Genomic DNA, 8839 nt, shown 5'->3' on the forward strand with positions numbered 1-8839 from the left:
TACACCCTTCCCAATTTTGAACCATGCACTATAACTCATAGTGACCCTATAAACAGTACTCTGAATCTTGCCCCTATACTGAGCTAACCTCACTGTCTCTGACACACCTAACTTCATTCCCACAGTCACTATGTTAGTCCATCTCATCTAGAGTCATTCTCTCCTGTACTGACCTTCTACCTTTCTAAGGATGGGTCCCTCCTAGCAACATGCCCAAAGTATATGAGCTGGAGCTTCAAAATTCTTGCCTCCAAGAAGCAACCTACTTTCACCCTCTCCAGGACAGACCTATTTGTTCTCTTGAAGGTCATGCATGGTATGTTCAATACTCTTCTCCACAACTCAAAAGTCATTATTTTTTTCTTCGGTTATTCTCATTGCCCAGCTCTCAGATGCATAACAAACAAATGGGAAGACCATGGTCTGGATCACATGCACCTCTGTCTTTAGACTGACATCATTGCTGTTTAGTGCTCTGGAGAGATCTCTGACAGCAGGCTTTTCTAAAGCAACTCTTTTGATTTGCTGATGGCTGGTATAGTGAAAAGATAGGAATCATGTATATCTTCTAATATATTTACCTCAAAGCTGACAAACATATATGAAGATCAATCAGAAGTGTTACTGAAAATAACTTTCATTTTTGTACACTTTAAATGTTTTTGGCATATGTGTATTGCTATAAAAATAAAATTGTAAGTTAAAAGTTTCTCAAAGACAGTTTCTATGAACTCCAAGAATTCCTTGGATATTATGTATTTTTGATGAGTGACTAGTCACTCATAATACTTATCTCAATGTTTTAATCCAGTTTTGGATAGGTATAATTTTTGCATAGTTTGGAATAAGTAAAATTTCATTGGCATATGTCTTCTCATTTCACATGTATCTCCATAGTAACATTGCTTTCATCATGTCAGAGCTTAGGAAAAGGAAAGAGGACTTCTGCTTAAATGTGAACACAAGAATCCCAAAGGTTACTTTGTGATGAAAAATACAGCCAGCCTGCATTCACCATTGAAAACCATCCCGGAAGAATTCTCAATGTTTCATTCAAATATATGTCATAGACAAAACAGTCAGATCTGAAATACCAGACAATTTGAGAGCTGAACTTTCAAATACTGAAGACTCTGGCTGTGTTTTCCATCATTCATTTAATTATTTTAGAGAGGAAGGTTTGAGGAAAAGAACAGATGTGAAAAGAATTAATAAGTGAAGGTAATGGAATCAATGTTTTTGCAAATGTCCATATGACTTTTTTTGCCCCTTATTTATATTATAACAAGAATACATTTATACTGTAATCCACCAAACTGAGAAATATGAATGGAATGTGTAGGCAGCTCTGCAGGTATGTGGGGAATGGGAGGGGGTATGGTTTTTACTGTTGAATGTTCTGAAAGTAAATGTTGCTTTAACTACTTAATAGTGTGCTGTTAGGAAAGTAGTTCAATCCCTCTAGGATTCAATTCTCATAGTAAGGATGTTAATAGTACTTTGCTTACAAGGTTAGTGTTCAGATCAGAAAAGTCTATCCATGGAAATTCTAAGAATAATGAGTGGTTTTCTATTAGACGTCAATACACATTGACTATTATGTTAGCAAATAATAATGATATATTTTTTATTTAACTGTTTCACTCAACAATATTAAAATAGATTTGGAATGTTCTCTACTAATGACATGCATAAAAGAATATGTGAGGAGAATCTTCTATTTAATTTATTCAGTGTTTATTTCCTAGCACTCTCCTGTAAGAAGACTTCTTATTATCTGTTACAGAAAAGTCATTAATTTAAAAAATATAATGCAAGCTTCTTATCCAGAAGAGATAGAGCTTAACTTTCTAGTGCAGACTTACTTAGGAAAAGATGTAAGCAAACCAGGAGATAGAAAATAGAGCTTGAAGATCTCAAAACAGCCCCCTTCTTTATCTCAAGTATTAAATGGATACTTTTCTTTGATGAATTTTAGAGTCATTTGACTGCTTTGTTGTTGTTATATGCTGTCAAGTCACCTATAGTGACCCTATGTACAGCAGCTCTGAACCCTTCCCTGTCCTGAGCTAGTCTCACTAATTCTGACACAGCAACCGCCATTGCCCCAGTTACTCTATTAAACCATCTCATCTGAGGTCTTCCTCTCTGGCACTGTCCCTCCACCATTCTGAGCATTATGTCCTTCTCCAAGGACTAGTACATATTTAAATACTCTCCTTGTTATTGTTATGTGCCATTGTGACTCATAGCGTATTAAGACTATAACCCTATGAACAACAGCTCTAAACCTTGTCCTATCCTGAGCCAACCTCACCATCTCTGGCATACCTGCATCCATTGTCACAGTCACTATATCAATCTATCTCATCTGAGTCTTCTTCTGTACTGACCCTCTACTTTTCCAAGCATGATGTCCTTCTCCAAGGATTGGTCCCTAATGGCAACATGCCCAAAGTATATGACATTGTTGTGCCATTAAGCGCCATTGAGTCATGGACAACGCATAACGACCCTATGAATGAAAGACTTGAACACTTGTACAACTTTCATCGTTCCTCCAAGTCCATGGAATTTTTGGAGGCAAGCTATTTTGTAAGTGGATGCTACTCCTGCTTCCAAGCTTTTTTTAATTGGGTACTCCACCAAACACTGTCTGCCATGGGTATCCATTACTGCATTTGGCACATCAATGTCCATAAAGATCATAGAGACCACCCTCCTGGATGATCTGTTTTGCATACAGATTGAAAAGATATGGAGAAAGGGTACATCTCAGTCATACTCTTTTCTTGATTTTGAGCGATGCAGTGTGGTGCTTTCTCAAAAAGTTGCAAATAGAGATACCATTCGACCCAGCAATTTCACTACTGGGAATATAACACAAAGGGACCATTACTGCCACCCAAGCAGAACATATGCACACCCATGTTTATTGCAGTTTTGTTCACAATAGCAAGGAGTTGAAAACAACCTAAATGCCTATCAACAAATGAATTGATAGAGAAGCTGTGGTATATTCACACAGTGGAATACTATACTACATTGAAAAACAAGGAACTCATGAAATATTATTCAAAATGGGTGACCCTGGTAGACATTATACTGAGTAAAGTATCTCAGTCACTAAAGGACAAATACTGCATAGTGCCACTGTTTTAAAATAGGACAGACATCAGGGTTAAGGGGAGACTGAAAAAGATGGATTCAATAATGTTCACTGCATTGAAAGAGATGAGGGGAATATGATTAGGTATTATTGTCATGACAGGAGCCCAGAATGAAGGCTGCACAGTGGAGTGGACCTGGGGAGAGGAATTGTGTAACAGTGAAAGAATGTTTCTTTAATTTTCAAAGAGAAGGGTGTACTGGAGGAGGAGGGGTGGGCAGGGAGAAAAGTGCAGCAATAAATGAATGGAAATCCAAAGTGTCTGTAAATTTTCATTAAAGTTAATAGTAAATAATTTTTAAAAAACAATGGTTTTAAACAATATTTATCTTTGTGGGACTGAGTTCACTCAGTATAATGCTTCCCAGTCCTTCTCAACCTAGGTAATAATTAACAAAATCTCTGCTCTTGTGTGCCATATAGCATTCCATTGTATGAACATACCATAACGTCTTAATCCATTAACTTGTGTTCTTGCGATGCTGTTTAGCTTGAACAAAACTGATCTATTTTAATTGGAACCAAAAGCATTGAAGAACAAAAGGGCATGTTGTAAAGATAAATAATTAAGCATCCAATATTTCTGAATATCCTTACACCAAAGAACAAAGCAGAAACCTTTAAAGGATAAAACATGTAGGGAATACGAGGAGTCCTAACTCATAATTATATGGAGAACTTATTCTACCTTAGTGCATAAATTGCTAACTGCTAACCAAATGCTTGGAAGTTCTAATCCACCAGTCACTCTGTAAGTGAGAAGGACTTATGCTTGCTGCAGAAGATCAAAGGGTTTTATATATATTGCGTCTCAATGTCAAGAAAACAAAAATTCTTACCACTAGACCAATAGGCAATACCATGATAGATGGAGAAAAGACTGAAACTATCTACAACTTCATCATACTTGGATCCACAGTCAATATACTTGGTTCTAGCAGCCATGAGACCAGGAGACATATTGCACTGAGAAAGTCTGCAGTCAGGGTCCTTTCCAAATTATTGAGGAGCAATGATTTTAGTTTGAGACCTAAGGTAAACTTTATTCAGACCATGGTTTTTTCAGTCATTCACTATGCTCTTTTGAGATGGAGAATGAATAAAGATGACAGAAGAAGAATTTTTGCCTTTGAACTGTGGTGTTGGAGAATACTGAATATCCCATGCACTGCCAAAAGGACAAACAGATATGTCTTTAAAAAGGTGCAGCCATAGTGCTCCTCGGAGACAAAGATGATAAAACTTCACCTCACATTCTTTGAGCATGTTTCTAGGAGAGGCTGTACCTTGGAGAAGGACATCATGCTTGGGAAGGTGGAGAGATGGCAAAAAAGAGGAAGACCCTCAACTTGGGCTTGCCATAGTGACTGCGACAACGGGCTGGAGTACGGTAGAGATTGTATGGATGGCACAGGATAGGACAGGGTTCAGATCTGTTGCTCATAAGGTTGCTATAAGTTGACTTGACAGCACCTAGCAGGAACAACAGTAATTTCATTTCTTCATCTACCTGTAAAGGAATTCTTGTGACAGTGCATAATATGTGCAGCTGCTAATGAAAAGATCTGAGGCTCAAATACACCAGTGGCTAAAAGGGAGGACTAGCTCTGCCTGGCAAGATGCCTGAAGCATGTCAGATGGACTTCCAAAATCATTGCCTCCAAGGTGCAACTTGTTTTTATCCTTCCCAAGACAGACCTGTTGTTCTCTTGGTAGTCCATGGTATCTTCAAAACTCTTCTCCAGCACTACAACTCAAAGGTATTGATTCTTCTTCTGTCATCCTTAGTCATTGTGTAGCTCTCTGAAGCAAAGCAAGTAATTGCAAAGGTCGTGGCATGGACTTAGGCCACCTATCTAGAGAGTAGAAAACAGTACGTGGGGGAGCAAGGTTGTGAGCATCTCTCTGAAAGAGTCAGAAGGAGTGAGAATAGTGCAATCCCTCACTGCCCCTGAGCAGAAAGGAGATAAAGAGCATGTAGCCCAGCCCTATTGTGCCTCTAGAGACACACCAAAAGCAAGAGGTTCATTTATTTGTTGTTGACTCAGTTGTGGTACCAGAATGGGGTTTATTAAGGAAGTATGTTGGAGAGTGAGGAAGCAAAGAATATAAGCCAAGTCTAAGTTTAACCCCAAGTTCCAAGTCACAATTTTTCAATTAGACCAGGCTCTAGTTCAGCAGTCAAATCCAAATCATCTGGTAAGGTTTGCCACAGAGCAGTTATTAGTCTGTTTCTCTTTCAAGCATCTGGCAAGAACAGCAAAAATCTTTAACTTTGGCCTTCATCTCAGGACTTTTCTGCTAACATCTTGCCACAGTTTCTCTACAGCAATACCACAGTCTCTCCTGCCACCATCACCAGGGTCTCACCATGAAGGCCTCATTCTAAACAGACACTTGCTCTAGTCTCCCTCAAGTCTTGCCACTACATGTCTTGCTCATCAAGTCTTGCTTGCCTCAGGTCTTGCTGCTCAGTGTGCAAAGCTTTCTCTCTCTTATTCTAGTCCCACAGCTGTAGTGATTTACAACACCATGCTGATTTGAAAGACCATGATTCTGTAGCTAAGATATCTGGAGACCATAGCAGGCTAGCTATAATGGCTTTAAAAAAGCCAATTTTTTAAGCTAACACTATACACACCATCTTAATCTCTAGACTAAAATCTTTACTCTTCAGCATTGTGGAGAGGCCAATGACAGCAGACTTTCCCCAACACAATTAGTCTTTTGATTTCCTCATACTGATGCCAACAGTATTGATTGTGGATCCAAGTAAGATGAAATTGTTACTTCACAATCTCTTTTACTGTTATCTATTGTTGTGCTCCCAGTTGACCCAGTGGTGATTGTCTTCTTGTTGTTGAGCTGCAATCAATACTAAAGATTGCAGTCTTTGACCCTCTACAGCAAATTAAGTTCTCTTATTTCAGCAAGCAAGGTTTGCCACTTAAATACTGAGGTTGTTGATGAGTCTTCTTTTAATCCTGATGCCACATTCTTTTTCATAAAGTCCAGCCTCCCAAATAATTTGTTCTTAATATATATTGAAAGGATATGGAGAAAGGACTCATCCTTTCTTGATTTTGAACCATGCAGTGTTTCCTTGATCTTTTCTAAGAACTGCTTCCTGGTTAAGTTTCCTATGAGTACAATCAAATGTTCTGGAATTCCTATTCTCCTCAAGGTTAGTCACAATTTGTTGTGAACCACACAGTCAAATGCCTTTGCATAATCAACAAAATCCACACAGACATTCTAGTATTCTTTGCTTTCAACCAAAATCCCTCTGACATTGGGAATGAAGTTCTTAGTGCCACAGCTACTTCTAAACCAGCTTGCATTTCTAGTAGCTCTTTATTGATGTATTATTTCAGTCATTTTTGGATGATATTTAGTAAGATTTTGCTTACATGTGATGTTAATTATAAGGACACAACAATTTATTAATTGGCTCTGCACATCCAGGACTGCATGAGTGCCCACACCAATGGCTGGGAACTAGAAAAATGCAATCTTCTTATTTTCCTATAGCATCTCATTTAGTAGAGTTTATCTCCTATGCCACTGAACTGGTAGCTGGTGACACTCTACTCATCCACCACAGCTCCTGCTGTCAAGGAGACTTAAGCACTGATAAGCACTGGGTTCACTCCCCCCTTGCATTTGTATTCTTGTCCTCTCTGCCCCATAAACCCAGTGGATTGGGGGAAACTACTTGATGGTAGCATATCCAACAAGAGACAAATCTCTAAAATGTATAGAAAATTGCAACATCTCTGTAACAGACAAACATAAAGTGGGAAGAGGACATGAACAAAGGGATTCAGAGAGCTAAGAAACACATAAATAATGTGATCATTAGCCATTGTTATATACCATTTAGTCAAGTCACAATGGACTTGTATCTGATCCTCCAGCTAGTTTGTTGGTTTTTAAAAAAAATTACTAATTTTAATGAAAATGTACTGAGATTTTGGATTTCCATTCCCTCATTGTTGCACTTTTCTCCCTGCCCACCCCTAATAAATCACACGGGAGGAGATTACCCATCTTTTCCCTGCAGAGTAGCTGGTAGATCCAAAGCACATGTCTTTGGGCTAACAGCACAACTCCTTACCAATAAACCATCAAAGCTCCCCCATTGACTACCAAAGACATCCATATCAAAACAGCAATGAGATATTATCTCACCCTAACAATAACAGCATAGTGAAACAGAAAACAAAAATTGTGGACAAGAATGTGGAGAGATTGGAACTCTTATGCAACACTCATGATAGAAAACAGTATGACATTTCCTGGAAAAGAAGGAAATAGAAATACTATTTGATTCAGCAATCTCATTACCAAGTCTGTATCCTAAAGAAATGAAAATAGGCGCCGCCCTCACCCGGCCAGGCCTGCCTCCGGCCCCCTCCATCTTCAGGCCCCGCTTCTGGAAGTCCAGCATGGCGCTAGCCTCTTGGCCTTGCTTTGCTCAGGGTCTCTGGCTGTTCTGCAGCCTCGATCCTCAGCAGTTTTTCAGTTATGGAACAAAAATACTGTGTCAAAACACTGAAACTTCACAGTCTAAATTTCCACCTCTCAAAACCTCAATGCTACCACCTAACAGTTTTCAGGCAAAGTGGCATTCATAACCGGCGGAGGGACTGGCCTTGGCAAAGGAATGACAACTGTCTTGTCCAGCCTAGGAGCCCAATGTCTGATTGCGAGCCGGAATATTGATGTTTTGAAAGCGACTGCAGAAGAAATTTCTTCTCCAACTGGAAATAAGGTGCAGTTCAGTATGATGTGAGGGATCTTGCTACGGTTCAGAAAGTGGTGTCGGAGCTGATCAGAGTCTCAGGACTCCCTGATGTTGTGATAAACAGTGCAGCAGGGAATGTTATTTCTCCAACCAAAAGGCTCTCTTCTAATGGTTGGAAGGCCATAACTGACATTGTTCTAAATGGCACTGACTTCGCCACTCTAGAAATCGGAAAACAACTAATTAAAGCCCAGAAAGAGGCAGCATTCTTGCTGTTACAACTACCTATGCCGAGACTGGATCAGGTTTTGTGGTACCAAGTTCTTCAACAAAAGCCGTAGTGGAAGCTTTGAACAAATCTCTTGTGGCTGAATGGGGCAAATATGGAATGCAATTCAATATAATTCAACCGGGGCCTATAAAGGTGCCTTTAGTCGCCTTGACCCAACTGGAACATTTGAAGGTGAAATGATCCACCAGATCCCCTGTGGGCATCTTGGAACTGTGGAGGAACTCGCCAATCTTGCTGCCTTCCTTTGTAGTGATTATGCCTCGGGGATTAGTGGCGCAGTTGTAAAATTTGATGGTGGAGAGGAAGTATTTCTTTCAGGGGAATTCAACAGATTGACTAAAGTCACCAAAGAGCAGAGGGCCACAAAAGAAGCTCTTATCAGGAAGACCAAAGGATCCTAGACCACCCTGATAAATACAGATGATCCAAACAGGCTACCCTTTTTTTCAGTTTTTGGTTTGTATTGGGGTTTTTCCCCCCAAAGTCTAATAAAATTGTAATTCATAAAAAAAATGAAAATAGTTATGTAAATGAATATAGGTGCACCATGTTCATTGCAGTATTATTCACGAAAACAAATGGATGGGGAAAGCCAGAGTGTCCATCAGTGGGTTAATAAACCGCATACATT

At 39.3% G+C, this 8839-nt stretch overlaps 1 pseudogene; it reads left to right on the plus strand.

Annotated features, from left to right (window-relative positions):
- The first annotated feature begins 7536 nt into the window (after positions 1 to 7536).
- LOC102877516 lies at positions 7537 to 8609 on the plus strand (annotated as a pseudogene).
- Positions 8610 to 8839: the final 230 nt, after the last annotated feature.

This window comes from Elephantulus edwardii, unplaced genomic scaffold (genome assembly GCF_000299155.1).
Source record: "Elephantulus edwardii isolate Elephantulus edwardi_28Jun2011 unplaced genomic scaffold, EleEdw1.0 scaffold00059, whole genome shotgun sequence".
In the NCBI taxonomy this organism is placed as follows: domain Eukaryota; kingdom Metazoa; phylum Chordata; class Mammalia; order Macroscelidea; family Macroscelididae; genus Elephantulus; species Elephantulus edwardii.